The sequence below is a fragment of the Apteryx mantelli genome, chromosome 5, assembly GCF_036417845.1.
Source record: "Apteryx mantelli isolate bAptMan1 chromosome 5, bAptMan1.hap1, whole genome shotgun sequence".
NCBI lineage: Eukaryota > Metazoa > Chordata > Aves > Apterygiformes > Apterygidae > Apteryx > Apteryx mantelli.
In genome coordinates, this window is record NC_089982.1 from 32,784,172 (window position 1) to 32,802,929 (window position 18,758).

An 18,758-nucleotide genomic window follows, 5' to 3' on the forward strand; every position below is an offset into this window, starting at 1 on the left:
AGAGGGGATTGTATAAGCGGATTGTTTCCTGGTTAAGTATTTTAATGAGTTTCAACTTTTCCCCCATCATACATTATTCTAAGCAAGGCAATATAACCCTATTGCAGGAAAAAAAAGCAGCAAATTATGTGACAGGAAAGAAGAGGCAGATATGCACAGAGGCCAATTTAAAAAATATATATTTTTAATAACACCACCATTTGAATGCAAAGAGAAACAACAATAAATACCAAAGCTTTTTTTCTAAAACAAGGACCAAACCCCCAGATCTTTCAAAAAGTTGTGTTAAAAAAATCTGATGTGTGCATCTTAAAATAAATAAAACAGATAAAGCAATTCAACTTTGGAGTGATTAAGATACTTTAACTTTTTCATGAACTTATTTTTGCACTTGGCATTTAAATATTATGGTAACAAATTCATTAGAAATCATTTTATATATAATAAAAAAGAAATAGGACAGATCTCCATTCCTGACCAATAATCATCCATATAAAATGTGGGCATACACTTTTAAGAACAACAACAAATTCTTCAAATACTTGTCTATTTTCTGTAACTGAGCCAGGAGATTTCCTTCCAAAAAGAGCTTTAAAACACTTTTTTTTCCAAATCATATGCTGCTTTTAGACTGAGATTTGTGCTTTTTTTTGTACCCAAATCCTTCAGCTGTGGAAAAATAAAAGTAAATATAAAAAGAATTTTTATGAATATACTCAAAATGTCTCAGGTCTGATTGCCTTTTTCACTGACACTGGTTATAATAGGGAGAGTGTTGCCATTGTGAAAATCAAGCCTAGCTGAATGCTCCTAAGACATCTAAAACCACACCAAAAAATTAAGCTCGTATCCTAGCCTATTGATTTCTGGTTTTCCAGGAACTTGCTATCAATATTGAGTATTGTGTATTGGAAAACATGACCTCCTGTCTTTCAGAACATATGAGTAAGAAAGATCACATTATTAAATATCTTTTAAAACCACAAGAAAGAGGAAAAAAGTGAGGATGATCACCCACGGTAGCGCAGAGAGAGGAGGGCTCGGGGTGGGAGGGGGGCGGCAGCAGTTTGTCAGAGAATACAGAAATTCTTGCTTTACTTTACCCTGTGACCACATCTTCTCTTGCCCAGGGGCACAGCATCTATGGAACAAGTGGTTCACTCATTTGATACCAGGCCATGCCTGTGTATTACTAGGCAGATAAGAGGTAGGGAGAGAAATGAAATAACTATTACCACACACACACACCCCTTTCTCCCTGGAAGAAAGATGTGCCTTGGTGCTGGGCTGTGCCACATGAAACTGTCCCACAAAACCCCCAGAGTCTCATTTCTCTTGGTGCCCCAAGTGCAGCTGGTGGTGCCAGCTTCACTTGCTGGGGAATGGCTGGCACTGGGACACTTGGGAAATACAGCTGAATTAACAGACTTTGGTGCATCATTCAGGGACATTAAACTCCTGTTTTTGGAGGGGTCTCTTCTACAGCCTGAGTCTAGTTTGCTGTAGTTACTTCCCGAGGTCCCCCATGCGGACAAGGCCTGACTACGTCCTTTGGGTACCAGTTGCTGCAACCTCAGCCCAGTCATTTGTTGTTCTCTGCTCCAAATATCCCCACTTACTCCCCAACTTCACACAGCTTTTCAACAGCATATGACCAAGCAGCTTATGCGGTAACAGAAACTAACTTAAATGAGCTATTATCAGAAATGGCATCTCTCTGAACCCATCCAAACATTGAAGCCCAGCTAAACACACTCTGCACCCTGGTCTGATTTTCCTGCACAGGGTGAGGCAGGATCTTGCTGCTATCAGGACTGCAAGCCCCCAGTGCAACATGACTAAGAACTGAATTGCTGCTTTTCCAGAGCTAACGCAAGCTCCACATGCTAATTCTCTGCTAAGCCAAAGCATGGGGCTTTGATTTCCTAACCTCAGGATGTTATCTGGCTGCAGTATAGGATTACCATTAGCTTTGTACGTCTGTCCTTACAGCAGGGTCACTGTCATGCCATATGCCACTTGGACAACCTTTATTCTTTCTAGATTTTTTTTTTTAAATCACAGTGTTCATCTGGAAGAGCTTGGATTCCCCTGGCTTTCAAAATCTGCTTTGTATTGCTAATGCATGGGGCTGTAGGCAAAGATGCATTAGAGAGGCAGAGAAAGAGAGAGAGAGAGAGAGAGAGAGAGAGAGGAAGAGAGAGAGAGAGACTAAAACCTGTTAAGATAAATGCCATCAGGGTGCCTTGCTCTTAAATATTAACAAAAAAACACAGAAGGTTTACTCAGTTTCCATTTACCAAACAAAAGATCTAATTCTTTTCTTATCTAGCTTCTGTATAACTCTGGTAACTTCAATAAATATTCGGGAGCTGCACCAGGCTAATTAGAAAGAATCAGTCCTAAAAAGAGCACGTCAGGCTCTGCATGAAAGTCATAGCCCCGGCTGCAGCCCTCCCCGGGGATCCAGTGGAATAAAGGTGCTCCTGCAGCCTGCCAGGTACCAGGAGCCCTGACGCAAACGGATCAGCTCAAAAGTGGCATTGGAGAGCTTGTGCCACAATAGTTTGCAAGCAAATTGAGTTACACATGGAGGCAAAGACACAGTGAGTATAATTTGTTATTGTTTCACCTAGGGTAAAACTTCAGCTAAGTATCTGTTGCTCAAAACCAAACTTAACAGCTTGTCTTCCTGAGCCTCCTGTATTTCCCTCTCTCCTCCCAGTATGCTGGGGCACCCAGGTATGGCCATAAACTTGTCCATGCTGGGAGGGTAGGATACAAACGAGAGAGAAGAGAGTACAGGTTGACCTCATTGCCAGATAAAATCCATTATGCGTGATTAAAACTTAACAAAATGCAATCACATTAAAAATGACTATCATGAAGTGCACCATGATTTACTGACTAAATGAATGAGAAATTTATCTGAATAAAATAGTCCTAGCCCTACTGCATTGGCAATGCATGATAAATTGCTGATTGTGAGAAGATCATTGCTTGCTGTTGGATGACATACATACATTGATTTTCCTAACAACACTAATTAGCATAATGGCATCTCCACATATATTACATAAGGTTTCCTCTTAGCAAGCAAAAACTATTTCAAGCCTTCATGTCCCAAACTGCAAAGAATAAAGATGGAAAGAAAGGATTTACAAACTACTTCTTTGTCCTTTATTATGCAGATCAAAGGTCCAACCCACTGGATTTTACTTAATTTTGAAAAGATGGGAACAACATTCAAGAAAGTGCAGGCATTGTGCAATTAAGCTGTGATCACAGTGGGTTGTTTTTTACATAGTGGTGATCTAATTTTGTGAGACCAAAAAGAGCCTTTGAAAACGAAAAATCTAATCCTAAAGAACTAGAAAAAACATTACTCCAATTTCATTAACACACACAGGGGGCAGACTGCAATCCTTATGTAAGTGCTTCCATTGACTAGCGCTGTGTAGGTGAGAAAGCACTCACCAGGTTGAAAAGGCAATGCACACTCTATTAGTAGGAAAATAAAAGTGGTGGAATCGGTAAGGAAAAAGTAGAGCGAGACCATGTGATTCTCAGTCCTCAAACACAATAACCTGCATTTTTTGTTTTGAAAAATCTGAGAAGTGATTAAAAACCACCTTAAAAAGAAAACGGTACACCACTGTTCAGTGTCCTCAGATGTGCATAGATTTCAAAACTATTCATGAAGTTTTTCCAAATCTCTGTATTTTTTCCAGAGAAACATGCTCCTCCAGAGCATGAACAAACCAGTTAATTTTTTTTTACACTGTACACTGTACCTACAGCAAATGACCTGAGCAAAAGTAGAGGAGAGCAGCACCTGAAGGTCTGTTGGTTAAACCAGTAGTGCCCGGGTACATGCAAGGGAGCACTGAGTTGGCACCGGCCACCCCACAGCTGCTGCTCACCAGCAGCCGCAAGGGTGGGAGCTCCACTGAGGTTACAGTCCTGACATCTCCACTCTGCGTTTTTCTGCGTTGCACAGAAGCAAAATGCATGAACCCCCCCTACAGCCTCGAAGGGCGGCTGGGAAGCAGAGGAGGCGAGCAGGGTCCTCTGGACACGCTTTGGAATAACAAACCTTGAGAGGTTTGGGTTCTGCTGATCTTTATCTGACTTGCCCTGCCTGACTGTAGTGAGAAACACCCTGCTCGAGGCAGTGTGTACACGCACACGCATGGCCCCGCACACGCAGTGGCGCATACAGAAGAGACACTCAGCGAGCGTGAGCAGCGCCGCTTTGCGCTCTTCCCATCTCCCTTCCTCCTAAAGCGCTGTGCTGGTACCCGCGTGCTGGATGGCAGGTTTCACCCCAGTCACTGCCACCCCTGTACTGCGACTAACTTGAGCCTTTTCCACTGCTTCATTAGCATTAAAATCATGTGCTCGCAGTGCACCTGGCATGCCTACCATTCCTCGCCAAAACAGCCTCCCTCAAGCTGTGAGTGCGTCTGCAGGTGACACCTGTGTCCCTTTCAGCAATGCAATGCCCTTGGAAAACAGCCCACCCTTTGTGTAACTGGAGTCAAGGGGTTTGGGTTTTGGTTTTTTTTGGTAGAGGTTTTAGCTCTCATCTGAGCACTGGGAAGCGCTGAGGATGTAACGCCCCCCATCCGCTAACCAGGTGCAGGAACTGGGAAAGCACAAACAGAAACTTTTGCATCAGCGCAGTAGGTCAGGGCTTTGGTCAGACACCCAGGGACTTTTCCTGTGTCATGGTGCGAAATCTCTGAAATCTCCACCTGAAACTCAGAGCAGGTACAGCCGCTTCAGACCCACAGGCTTTTCAGTACCGTCCCCTACACGTGCCCCACGCTGCTCTCTCTTAGTGCGTACAGTAAGGGCGGAGGACGGCAGCAGGCGATTAGTGCAGCCGCTGGTACCTCCCAGCAACACTCAGCTGTTTCGTGTCGATTCTGAACTAGCAGCTCCCACATGGTGAGGTGAAGGAGGTAAATACGGCCTCAGAGCAACCACATACATTGCATTTAATCATACATGTGTGCGCATTCTAGGTAGTTACCACAAACGTCACAAGCTATTTCAGAACCCCCTCAAAAGACTTTAAATATTTTTGTTTCACACATCCCTCTGTGCGAACAGTGAAGCTATCTGCAAATGATGAGACCAGTTTCACAGGACATGAAGGGCGAGGGAAGATATCATTAATACAGCTTAAATGTCACCAAAAAAATCATTTCAAATTGCTTTTCCATCTGTAAGAATACTGGGGCTTGAAAGACTACTCTATTGGCGTCTGCTGCCACAGACAAAATCTCAAGATGTGGGAAACAGGATGTCACTGGCAACTGAACAATAGAAAACTCATATATATATTAATATTAATATATATATGTATAGCCATCAGTGATAAGGGTATACTACAAGCAATCATGATCCAGTGTAATTTTTTGATGGGGAAAAAAGAAACATTTCTCAGGCAGCTTGTTTAAAAAAAACATGTTGTGTTTGAAGTTGCTCCGTAGTTAGAAACGTTGAAGTCCGGGCTGAGATGGATTAGAGGGCAGGCTGAAGGTGCAGCAGCCAAATTCATCACATGGATGGTGCCACCACATTAGTGAGATTATATCCAAGATCCCTCAGTCCTTCATCTGTCTCGTGACTGGTTAAAAACCATTTAATATGACAACAAATATTTCATACTACTTCCATCAGCTGGAGGTATACAGACCACACAGAGCCATGGTGTCTAGAGTGATTTCCTGTACACTGTGACAATACCAAAAAACAGAGCTGTGCTATTAAACAGATAAGAAAGGAAGGTAGAGAAGGAAAAGCTAAATAAGGAGCAACAAAGGGTAAAGTTGAGGTGGAAGGTTAAAGAGAGAGAAAAAAAATGGCTGGTGGAGTAGGGGGAGAGAAAAAAGGAACAGAAAAATCATATAGGACAGCTTAAAAATACAGATGATCTGCAGGACTCAGAGGGAAAGAAGTACACATTGGAAAAATAATTCCCTAGAAAGTACATATTGGGCAATCACAGGAACTTTCCTTTCTCTAGGCAATATTGTGTACAAAAATTAATTTAAAATGCAGTTTCCTTTGAGGATGTTATCTTTCAAGCCTGTAAGGAATGTCATGTCAGAAAAGAAGGATATAGCTTTTCAGGGCAGACTTAAAATTCTTTCTAGACTGACCCTTCAAAATCTTTTTGTTTTTGTTTCTTAAAGAAATTATCTTTCCCTCAGTCTCTCCAAATAGCATAATGAAACAAAGACAGCTTACAGGTTCACCTCTATTCTTTAAAGTAAAAATGGAGATTTTACTCAGCAGCAAGGAACCTGGCAGAACAGATTTTACAGAAGGATGCAAACATGAGGAGCCAAAGACTGGGCTCCTGGAGTGAGGAATAGACTTTAACACAAGTTTCACACAAGTGGGAAACAGACGTGAAAAAGAGACAGATAAAACATCAAAACGTGATCTCGTGATGGTACTGCTGGACTTGCGCTTGCTTTCTTATGAGATACTTGACCTTGTCTAGACAGCTCTCACTCTTACTGTAGAGGAAGAACCGCTAACAAGCTCCCACAGGGTGTAAATGAACAAGCCACCTGTTTGGAAGATGTGTTGACACAAAATGGGTGGTTTCTTCACAGTTTGTAAGATATGCTTGCAGGCTAATATATGCAAAATGTTCCACACACACAGGAAAAGATACTAAATAAGGGCAGGAGGATGCAAGAATATATGTATGCAAGCACCACATGAGAATGAAGAACTGAGGAACCAACAGACTGGTTTCTCTCCTCAGTGACAAAGCTGGCTGTCTCAGACTTATTACTAAGCTGCTGAACAGTAACATTAAAAGGGCTTGTTTCCCACTGCCCCTGAGGAATGAAATCTTTGCTGAGAAAGCAGAAGCCAAATTCTTCAGCAAATTAGATGCATCAGCCGGGTTTTGGCAGAACCTCCCGAATGCAGGAAACTCCAAACCTGCCCTCTGAACCACTTTGCGGGACAACCTTTCCAGAGGCATTAACGGACACGTACGTGTCCCAGACTTTAGGAGATCTTGCTGGAGGGAACACATATGCTTATAACTAAAGCTTATAGGGAGCGCTAGGACTGAACATTCAGAAATGCTATGGAAAGCACTGGAAAAAGCAAGAAAATGAAGAAAGACAAATGTGGATAAAATAGAAGAGAAAACAGGAGGTCAAAATCGCAAGGTACACCTCAGTCTTGTGTCGAAACACTCATGACCAAACAGGTAGCCTCAATTACTCATCAAAGAGAAGTCCTTCACAGAGATACAGGCTGAGCAGAGATACAGAGAGCAAAAGTGAGTTCAAGGCTTTGAACATCTCCTAAAACCAGCACCAGCACTGCAGCACTGCGCTGATCCAGAGAGGAAGCCCTCCACTGATGCCTCAAAAGCAGGCTGTAAGTTACACTGCTTTAGCGAAGGGACAGAAAAGCTCCATGTAATATATGCCCCAAAAGTTATATTAGCCGCAAAGGAGTATGTATATGCAAATTTTGAAAGACTTGTTAGGCTCCACATGTAACTCCACAAAAGATAATGACATTCTCTGGTCACAATTTCAGAGCACTAATAGGCTAAAAGCCATGAGCTGCAGTACACAAAGAGGAGTGAAAATGAGCCACTAAAGCTAGGGCAATTGCTTTTCTTCTGAAAATATATGAATATTATTTGGACCTAGGTTCCTAGCTAGGACATTAATCAGTATTTAGTGATGTACTCCTCAAGCAAAAGAGCTGAAGTGCATCCATGCTCTCAGGATAAACAAACAGCCTGTTGCAACGTCACTGAAATGTTACTGAGTGGGGGAAAACGTTTAAGGAACGCAGGCATTACGAGACAGCAGGGAATTTTCTCTTTCTGGCAGAGCTTAGCCTCCCATAAAATCTGTGTTTTAGATTCTCTTCTTGCGTCTTTTTTCCTCTTCTGCCACTTCTTGCAACGTACAGAGTAGTACAGAGAGTTGTGGACAACTTCAGCTGTGGCATTTCTGATTTTTGAAGCACTTCACTGCGTTACCCAAAATGAAGTTGTCAGCGTGTGTAATGTTTAATTAGACAAGATCTGTGAGACGGGCACCATCTCTTCTGACGTGTGGCTTCCACACCTCGCGCAAAGGCCCACACCGAGCACCGCCATAGCAGAAACACCACATTTGTCTTTCCTGGCCACACTGTTTTGTCAGCTCGACCAGACTTTTGTGCTCGTCTTCAAGAGCTGTTGGAAAGGACTGCTGCCTATTCCACCACCTCCCTCTCACTCGCACAAAAAGCAATTTCCCCATTACACTACTAAGCCTGACGAGGGTCGTGGCAGGAGAGGCAGCCAGCGGTGTTGGCCTCTCTCTCCGCCCTGCTCCCCGGCTCCCCAGCCTTGCTGGAGTTCGGCCTCGGAAACGCAGCAGTCCACTGGCCTAAACCCAGCGCCTGCCCCCAGCATCGTGCGGACAGGGCAGAGGAGCCGGTGCAGGGACGGCAGCGAAGGGCCCGTGCCACACGGGGTGCTGCAGCGCGCACCCTCCCTCGCCAGCGAAACACCCGCGGGCAGGACCGCGGACCCCCGGCCGACTGTCTGCCATTCCCCTCCTCCCCGGGTGTCCCTTCCTTCTCCTGGTTACCTGAGCGCAGAGCTATGGGCAGAGGAAAGCAACCACCCACATTTCACAAGAAAAAAAAGACGACTGAGGGGGAAAAAAACCAAACAGGATTGAGCTTGTTCTTAAGGTAACCACAATCTATTAATAGTTCAAAATAGGCTTGTTAATTACAGGATACCCTGTAACTTTTGAACCCCTATTGACTGATTATTTGATAAACAGTTTTGCTGGCTGTGAGCTCCTTAACAGACAGAAATCACAGCAGAGTAAGACTGAAAGACAGGAGGTCCTTTAAAAGGCAGGATGGGCAATCGCCCCAGTCTGCGGTGGGGAGAAGGAACTGAACTACCCAGACTCCCAGTCAAGCAGCAGAGTCATCCCAGCCCTCCCACTGCAAAGGCAAGATGGGGAAAGGGTCCTCTTTTTTCAGGAATAATTCTTGTTGCAAGGATATCTTTATATGTAAAATGAGTCTTTTCTTCGAGTACTAACAAAAAAAATTAGAATCTTGTGTGGAATAAAAGCTCAGTTTACAGAAAAGCCCTACTGTGGGAGAGAGATGGAAAGAGACAGATGGAAAGAGAGAGAATTTTGAATCTAGTTTCCAGTTTCCTTTACAAAGGTTGGGAAAATGAAATGAAAATCTACTTAAACTGGAGAATAAACTCTCACACTCTCTGGAAGAGGCATTCCCAGCCAAGGAATTCACTAACAGTTTGTTCCATGCCAGACAATAGTCAAAAGGCAACTTTAAACTTAACATCAGCAGAGAGAGGTGAAACGACACCAGGCGCCAAAGCACTGCTGAGGGTGGCAGTGCAGCCCGAAAGGAGCCCAGTTAATCTCCTGTGACCAGGAGAGCAAGCAGGAAGGGTTCCGTTCTCTCTAATCAAAGCACACTGTTATACTGCTAATGAAGACTAATCTCCTATTTATAAATGGAATTTAAAAATGATAGGAAAAAGGACACTTAAAATGATTGTTCTGTGGAAAAATGGTAAGTTTACCTTTGACTATCTTCATACTCAAAGCACAACAGTAAAAATTAGCAGAAGGCTGCTGTGAAATAGGGTCTGCTCCCTGCTCAGAGCAGAGCACACACAAAGTAACTCGCGTTTGCTGTCTCTGGCGGTTGACTTAGTTGAAAGGTATCACCCTTCACAACTGCCCACAGCACAGGAAATGGGTGGACAGTTGTAAAACATTCCCCGGGCTTTCCAGCAAAGCCTTTGCTATTCTAAAATTAGATATGAGGCTTGCTCTGGCTCCCTGTAACTGCAACGGAAAGACAACCACCGACTTCGGTGCATGTTAGAATTAGATGGGGGAAGGTCAGGCGACGAGGGCCAAAGAGCTTGCTTTCCTGTGCTTCTGAATAGAGATGAAATGGAGGCCTCCCTACTGCTAAATCCAGTCAGGCACTGGCAACGGCTTTACCACTACTGTTACCTGTAATGTCTAGTAAATCCATCACACAAAAACTGTATGCATGGCTTCCTTGGTGGTGGCAGGGAAGCTATTCAGATACACCCTCTCTGTGCCGAGCAATTACTTCATCCATGCTCTCACTACAGACAGCAACTTGGAAACACATAATTTGTTTCTATGAAGTATCTTTTCTAAAAGGAATACACAATACTTTATAAATACAAACAGAAGAAAGCAGAAACTTCCAAGAAACACTTCTGGAGTTGCAGATGAAGGGGGTGGAAGAGAAAGCAGCAGAGCAGAAAAAGGGGTAAAAATGTGAAGTCAGATTAAATTCAACGAAAGCAAGAGATGTATACCAGTACCTTATGCGTCCAGCTGGGTAACATGAGCAGTGTTATGGGGCACACAAGTTGGCTTTTTTGTCATTCAGATTTTCATATTCATGACGTTGAAACTCCCTCCCCTAGTTTGCTGTCATCTCAAATTTGATGAGGGTCCACTTTTTCTCCTCTGCCAGGTCATTGATAAAGATATCAAACAGAGCAGGACCCAGGGCAGACCCTGAGGAGCTCCACTTGTGACCAGCTTCCAGGTACAGTATGAGCCATTCACCACCACCCTTTGAGCCTGGCGATCCAGCCAGCTTTCCCCTGTAGTACACCCATCTGGACCATAATGTCCAAACTTGGATACAAGAATACTGTAGCAGACTGTGCCAAAAGCCTTACTAAAGTCGAGGTAGATGACATCCACTGCCTTTCCCACATCCACAGATCTAAGTCATTTCACTACCACAGAAGGCAATTAGATTGGCCAAGAATGATTTACCCTTGGTGCAACCATGACAGCTATTCACAATCACCTTCATCTCCTTCATGCATCCAGTAATGGCTTCCAAGAAGACTTGCTCCATGATTTTTCCAGCAAGCAAAGAAAAGCTGACCAGCCTCCAGTTCCCTGACACATGCTGACCCATCTACAAACTGAAACTAGGCAAGTGGCAGAAAAGTAAATAAACAAAATTCCTGTAACAAAACAAAAAGAAATGTAAAATATTGTGAATTATAACCTAAAAAGGATTTTGTGCAAAGGGAGGCAGGCTTAAGCTGCACACTGAGCTGAACATGGAATATGAGTTTTGAAAAAATGAGAAATGGTCTTGGAAGTTTAGAGGAAGAAGGAAGAGGAAGAAAAGTAAAACACAGAAGAGATAAATGAACAAGCACAGGAATAAAATATCAATATCCTGCAATCTCACTTTGACACAAATAACCTCAAGGTAATACTGATCAAAGGAACATATTTTATTAAGTCATTTTAATTCTGCCAAGGCTTCTTGGAGTGACTTGCAGCTAGTCACTTACCATTTTTATTATCATTTCTTCTTCCTGTAAAACAGAAATGATAATACTTCTCCTTCTGATGTGACATTGTTGTATTTAAGTCAGCAATACTTGTAAAGCAAATTAAGATCCTCTAGTAAAAAAATGCCACTTAAATACGAATTTCATTACTACCAGTATATTCTGGTTTTGTCCATCCTGAAATCTATTTGTCTACAATCAGAGTAGGTTGAGATATAGCAAATTTATGAAGAAACAATAACAAAAAACAGGAAGGCAGTCTGAGTTACTAACAACTCCTCTAGACAGCAGAAACACCACTACAGTTCCAAGGATTCAAGTATGGTCACCTCTTCAGGAAGCTTTTGGAAGAATTTGGAAGAAACTCTGCCTGTATCAATGCAGTACTGTGCACAGGTCAGTTCCCAGTAACCACGCTTCTCCAACATGCACGAGAGCGACAGGCCAGGCTACGAACACAGAGCTATCGGGTCTGCTTTCAAGGAGCTTTGGCAGCACAGAACCCAGTAAGCATATTAGGACCCTCATACTATTTAAAGGAATCTGTACTTACACATTAGGGAAGAACATTAAAAAGAAACTTCTGCAGCCTCAGAGGTGAATAGCAAGTAACATAGGAATACAGATCCCTCTAAAATTAAGGTTAATTTCGTATTTCTGAGATGCTGAGAAGCTAACTGACAAACCTGGGAATTATGGAAGGAAAATTAAAATACATGGTCAAGGAGTATTCTAAGATGTTTAGCCTACAGAGAAAGGTAAAGTTAAGGATAATCATGGCCTTAGAGAAATAACAAAAGGACAAACTCCAAACTCCAAAATATTATCTAACTCAAAGCTGTGATCAAACCTGCATCCTGGTTGACCATAGACTGGAGGAAAAGGGATCACACTAAGTCATGCAACATGTTCAGACAGGTATTCTGCAAGCTCTGGCAGCCAGCTGTGAGGCACTTCAACAGTAAATATGCAAAGTGAACTGCCAAGGATGGAAACTTGAAGTCTTAGTTTTTGGATGAGAGAAAAATAAGTGAAGTATTCTCTCAGAATAAAAATGGAGAGTAACAGGGTCCAAACCATGTGCTGAACTCCTGGTCTACATCCGAACTTGACAGGCACCATTTTGTAATATACACTTTTCCTGCTGATGCTCTGAGGGCAGCAAACTAAACCATGAAAGATCACGGTATTGGGAGAACATGGTATAAACATGTCAATATGTACAGCAGTGCTGTGCTGTCAGCTTATGACAGATCCAACCATAAAAGAGTGTTGAAAGAACACAGTTTTACACTATCTGTATATTAACATTAGGAGCCTATATAATAAAAAGAAAGACTTAGAAAGGCTCATAAACAGTGAGAAATGGATTACAGCTGATATGGCTGGAAGCAGGTGGAATGGGTCATGAGAGTGGAAAATTAAAACTGATGATGACAACTTGCATTGTAAGGAAAGAATGGCGAAAAGAGAGGCTGGAAGGGGCACCACTTTATGTACAAACAGTGCTGCTGCTGGCTATAGACATTTCAAAGTCACAGTGCTTTGAGATTCCAGTTGCAACTAATAAAACCAAAGGAGTGTTGCTAGGCACATGTTATAGGATGTTATATCAACAGACTAGCAGGCCTCTCTCAATAACAGGACAAATTGCTCTTCATGCAGCAGTCTAGAGTGTATAGGAAGAAAATGTATGCTATCAAGGTGACTTCAAAATAGGGCATATTTAGTATACTTCTCAGACAGTCGGTAATATAAATTTTATGCTTCTAAAAGTAACACAGGACAATTGCTTTACAGACAAGAATAACTCCTGCTCTGAGTCTTCAGAAACTAGATGAAAAACAAACTGTACAACAATGTATTTTAACAAATCCTGGAAAACTGGAGAAGTTTCTAAGACCTGAAGGGATACCATGACAGTTGCAATATTTAAAAAGAGGAAAAGACTGGTTGTTCTGACATGATTTCCATGAAAACATCAGAAGAGCTAATTTCAGTTCTTTATCAGTGATGACTCAGAGGATAAAACAGAAATACCAGTCAGTATGGTTTCATGGAAAGTAGGTTTCACCAAAGAGGTCCATAGTTTTCTTATGGTAAGATGATTGCTCCAGTTGGGGCACAGAAACAGTGCTGCTATACTTTGATTTCCCAAGGCTTAGATTAGAGGGAAAATTTAGTATTAGAGAAAAACATTAATTATATAGAGTGAACAAAGTATACGTTAGGTTAAAAGTACACACTCACAGATATCAAAGATAGTTAATGAGAAAATATCAACATGCCAAACTTTTTTTTTTTTTTTTAACAACTGAGCCACAGAGATCTGATCTTAGTCCAGTGTCGTCCGATAGTCGTTACTAGTGATTAAGACACTAATACGACCACTTTCCTAACAAAATGGGCAAATGACAGCTGGAATGGTAAGTACTAAAAGGCCAGGCTACGGTTTACAAATTGCCTGGTGAAATGGTCAGAATCCATCTGAGTACATTTTAATTACCTGTTCTGTCCTTACGAACCTATGGGAGACTGATTCGTGGGGAGTGAATTCTGGCATTTGTAAAAGGAAGGAACTGCATTTGAATTCCCCTGCAAAGCTTTTGTGAAAAGCAGTAGCTAAGAGTTGAACACAGTATAGACAGGCATTCACTACATCTCTATAGGTTGTTCAGCAAGTGATCCTCAAAGTTTCAATCGTTTTTTCCCTTCCAGCTTGCCTCTCCTAAAATCTGGTAAGACAGTTATGTTTCTGCCACACTTTGATTCAGTGAATACAAATGTGGGCACTTCCTTCTTTTTTTTCCCTACATAGGCTTAAAAAAAAAAAAAAAAGGTCAAATCCCAGGATATCAGCAATCTCTTTTTCTCACTGTCCCAAAGATAACCTTCAAAAAAGTATAAAACCTCTTTACAATTCCAGTGAGAAACATACTTTTTCACTTAAAAAGGAGGAAGACAGTTACATTTTGGAAATGTTCTCTGGACATAGATCTCCATTTATCCTTCACATGCAAAACCAGACTGAGCAGACGACACATCTTTAATTTAGAAACTTAAAACAAAAGATAGAAAAGAGAATTTGAAGATATTCCTCCAGTGTGGTGTCATTTCTCCCCTTCATTCACATCCCTCCAATTTCAAAGTAACTAGTGGTTTCAATAGAAACTGTAATTGCAGCATCCTCACAGCCTCATGCAGGCAGAGAGCTGCAGTTTGGTTTTATTTTTCTTACACCCACAGAGGATTCTGTTTTGTTTCGACCTCTCATTACTTTCCCTCACTCTCTTGGCTCAAAACATCAAACTCTCTCTCAGCCATTCAACGTCTATTCTGTTAGGCTGCTTTTTTCTCCTAGCATTACGCATACATATTGAACAGCTGGAACCAAGGAAAGGCATAATTAATGATTCTGAAATTTTCCAAAGAAAATGTTTTTACTTTTCCCAATTTGAAATTACTTCTTGGTTTCAAAAAAAGAAAAAAAAAGAAAGCCTCCAATAAAACCTTTCAAACACCTTCAAAACCAAAATGGAACATTTTAAGTCAAACAAAGCTCTTGTTTTTGAGAGAGGAGGTTGTTTTAGGCTTACTTTTATTTCTTAAATCACATAAAAATTTAAAAAAAAAAACCCAAACCCTGTTGCATCTTGGTGTGAAACCACTTTCTTTTAGTATCACATGGGTACCAAAATAGCAGAAGACCTCTAGTCCTCAATACTTAGTGAGTAACCAGCCCCAGTAAAAATTATACTTGAGGATTTAGCCTATAGCCACAGCTAAGCGAGAATGAAAGAACACCGCAGGAAAAGGAAGAGGCTAAAGGGCAACACCTGCCATGTGCTGACAAACAAATAATCAGCCTGGGGCAGAGCAGGGTATGTGGGGCAAGGCTAAGAGCGGGGATGGCCAAGTACAAGCCCAACCAGGGCAGAAAGTCAGGCATGAGGGATTAGCAGTAGTGGGACAGGGCCTTGCCGAATGTGGGTAATAGCCGCTGGGTGAGGAGCTGCGCATGGTTTTAGCAGTCAGTTCCACAACAGCGTTCTCACTGACCTTCAGCCTAACCCTGGAAAAAGACCAACCCCAAATCCAAACTGGTATCTGTTTAGCAAAAAGACAGAAGAATACCCCATCCAACACTCTTTTGAAGAGAACAAGGTATAGTAAAAATAGAGCATACCCTGTTTCATGATATGAAATGCATATAGTTCCTTCAGCTTGGCGTGGAGGGGACAACAGACACCGGGGTGCCGGGGCCAGCCCCTCTCTGGATAGTGACGGAGATGACCGCTGACAGCAACAGTTTCAACACTGACATTGGAGAAAGCCCTGAGAGAAATTCTACTTTTGTTGGATACTAGTTTTTGCTAACTAAGCTGCTAATTTAGCAGTCTGCCTGTCCAACCACTCATGGTCATGTGGAGCTCAAGGGGTTCCTCTAGCTGCCACCATTCTCACTGAACATAGTCTGTCAGGCTCAGCACAGCCCGGGACGCGTGCCCAGAGCACCAGCCACTCACTGATGTGTTAACAGGAGGGTCACGGGCTAGCAACTTCCACTGAGTGTTTGCAAGGTCCCAACGTAGCTGAAAAAACAACGAATGCACATAAAAATTCTGCTAATTATCAACAGAATTACCTCAGGCCCAAATGGACACAGGTTTAATCAATACATATGTACGCATGTATACACACACACACACAACTAGACATACTCAAATTTTACAGAAGTATGTAGAAATAAGACCAGGTGTTTCTGAACATGCCTGATGTTCCCTAAATCATCTTTTGAGTCTTCAGCATGCCCTTGTACTAGTTACTAATAGAAATATAAGCTCAGTGCTAATCATGAGATGCAATAGCTATAGCTGTAACTTTTTTTTTCCTTAAATGCCATTTGTTAAATCCTCATGATTATTTAACACACACAGACACAGACACAGACACACACACACACACACTTTTACAGTTCTATGTCAAAGACCAAAACTACAATGAAAACAGGAACTATAAACTCACAGATAGATTCACTTTAAATTCAGGAATGTGTTTCAAACTGAGAGTGCAATCTCCTTATTTTCCATACGTGCTCTGGCAGCTCTGACCGCCTGCATCCTGCAGTAAGTAGTAGAATCAGATAATCTGCATCAGTCTGAATTTAACTCAAAAATATCAGCATATCTTTTTATCACCTTTGCAAAAACAATCCATTTCTAACGCAGCACATCTCACTATAATAAGCTTTCCAATTTTCCACAGAAAAATGTTTTTCAGGGAAGCAGTAAGGGAAAGAATGAAGAAATACATTACAGTTAGAAATCTATTATTTCAGCCTTGCTTACCCAACAAAATCCCTTCTGTGTAGGCAAGGGGGTTTCATAACGAGTGAAAGGACCTTTCTGCTCCTACACACAAGCAAGATGTCCCTCATTCTGATTGGGTCATTAAATGCGAACTGCACAAATTCTATAACAAAATATGGCTTTGCCTTAAGTTTCTTCTTTATGAGATACAGAAATGACTTAATGTCTGGTCTTGTTTTTGGAAGAATGTCTAGTTTTAAACAAATGTCTAACTTTTCATATATTAAGAAAAGAGAACTGAGATTAGATATAAGAAATCTTGACTTCCTGTTCTCACTAGAGAACTGAGGTGAGATATTAACATGAATTTCTCAACTTCTGAAATGGAGATGACATTAACTCTTTCACATAGACAGTTCTTCCTCTCAACTGTTTGATGGGTCTTCGAGTTCAACAGGTTTAACAAAAACAAAGAAAAGAAACTATAAAGTATTAGACAGCCTGACCAAACATCCCCTGCCTCTCAGCTAAACCTTGACACATCTATAGCTCAGATTACAGTCTGAGTTTTATGCCATTACCGCAGTATTGCTCTAGGTAAGTCTTCATAAAAAAGAAGAGGAGTTAGACCTGTTATTTCTAATGCAATCAGCAAGCAAAATTAGAACAGAAATACAAGCCTTTGAGCTGTCACCATGCATCCTGAACCAAAAACAGGAGGCAGGTCAACATTTCTTTTTGCTTTGCAATTCATTTTAAATAACATGTGAAGGGCTCTGACCTGCTAAAGCTCCTGCTCCTCCTATTGGTAGATCCCAAAACTCCATGGGCTGAAAAAATGTCAAATTACGCTGTACTTGTACATGCATTACAGTGTGAGTCACAGTTAAACCCCACTCAGGAGGCAGTACTCCTTGTAGGTGGTGTGGAAACAGCCAATTTGGTAAAAGGCTGTTACACTAAAACTATCAACCAACAATTCTATCAGTGTACTATAATATCAATTCCTGACATGTTTTGGTGGCATATAACTTCCGTGCAGGTATCACCTTCTTTGTAGATCCATTATTACCATTAATTCTTTTCAAAAACCTCAAAACAGCATTCAGAAAATTCATTCTTGAGCCTCTCCATTACACCAGTGTGCAGATCTTCACAGGGGCTGCTCAACTAAAAGGAATATCCAGCTGACCTAAGAGGCGATGGAGCTGTTTGGTATTACTATAACCATTATTCAAATCAGTTATTAACTGATTCCAAAGTATTCCCCAAATCTGGCAGCAGCCGCTCTAGAAGTGAGCATGGAATACAAGTCAGACAGTGACGTCAAATCACTCAAGCCAACAAGGCTTTATCTTCTTGCTGAAAGTAAATCAAAAAACTCCACAGATTCAGCATATTAAAATACTTGAAGTTGCTAAAGACTGCTTGTAAGTCCTGGAATAAATCCTCTCATTTCAGGCCTGGTTTGAGCACTACTAAAAGCATTCAATTGTGTTACTTCTTCCAGTGGGAACCAAAGGCACTCAGCACTCAAAACGCCCTTCCTTTGATCCCTGAGCCAAAATGCCAAATACTCTGTTTAAAGCTGGCTGGATCCCCACTCCAAGAAGAAGGGGGCAACCACTCAGTCTTCTGGTTATGATGCTAGCTGCACTGTGGAAGATAAGCCATACAATGGTTTCGGATCCAAGAGCATCAAGCACATTACAAAAAGGAAGCAAACTCTCAGAGGGGAAGTGACTTCAAACCCCAAACTTCCCAGAGTAGCCCTAAGTACTCATCAGTAGAAACACAGGAAAGGAGTGCTGGTTGAGGAAAACAGTCATTTAACAACATTTCTAAAACGTAATGCTACATTAGTTCAGTCATTTCATAAAATGATCGAGCTCCTATATCACACAAAAGTCCAAGAAGCATCTGCAATGACATTCCATACTTCCCAGAGAGTGAAGGAGGCGACCAGACGAAGAGTTGCTGAACCTTGGCATTAGCCCTTTTTGGTTGTGCACAATTATTATGCATACATTTTCGTT

At 41.8% G+C, this 18,758-nt stretch overlaps 1 protein-coding gene across 1 annotated transcript in view; it reads right to left on the reverse strand.

Annotated features, from left to right (window-relative positions):
- Nucleotides 1–18,758, reverse strand: part of MAML3 (mastermind like transcriptional coactivator 3) — a 246,850-nt gene that overhangs the window by 72,198 nt on the left and 155,894 nt on the right. The window lies entirely within an intron of this gene.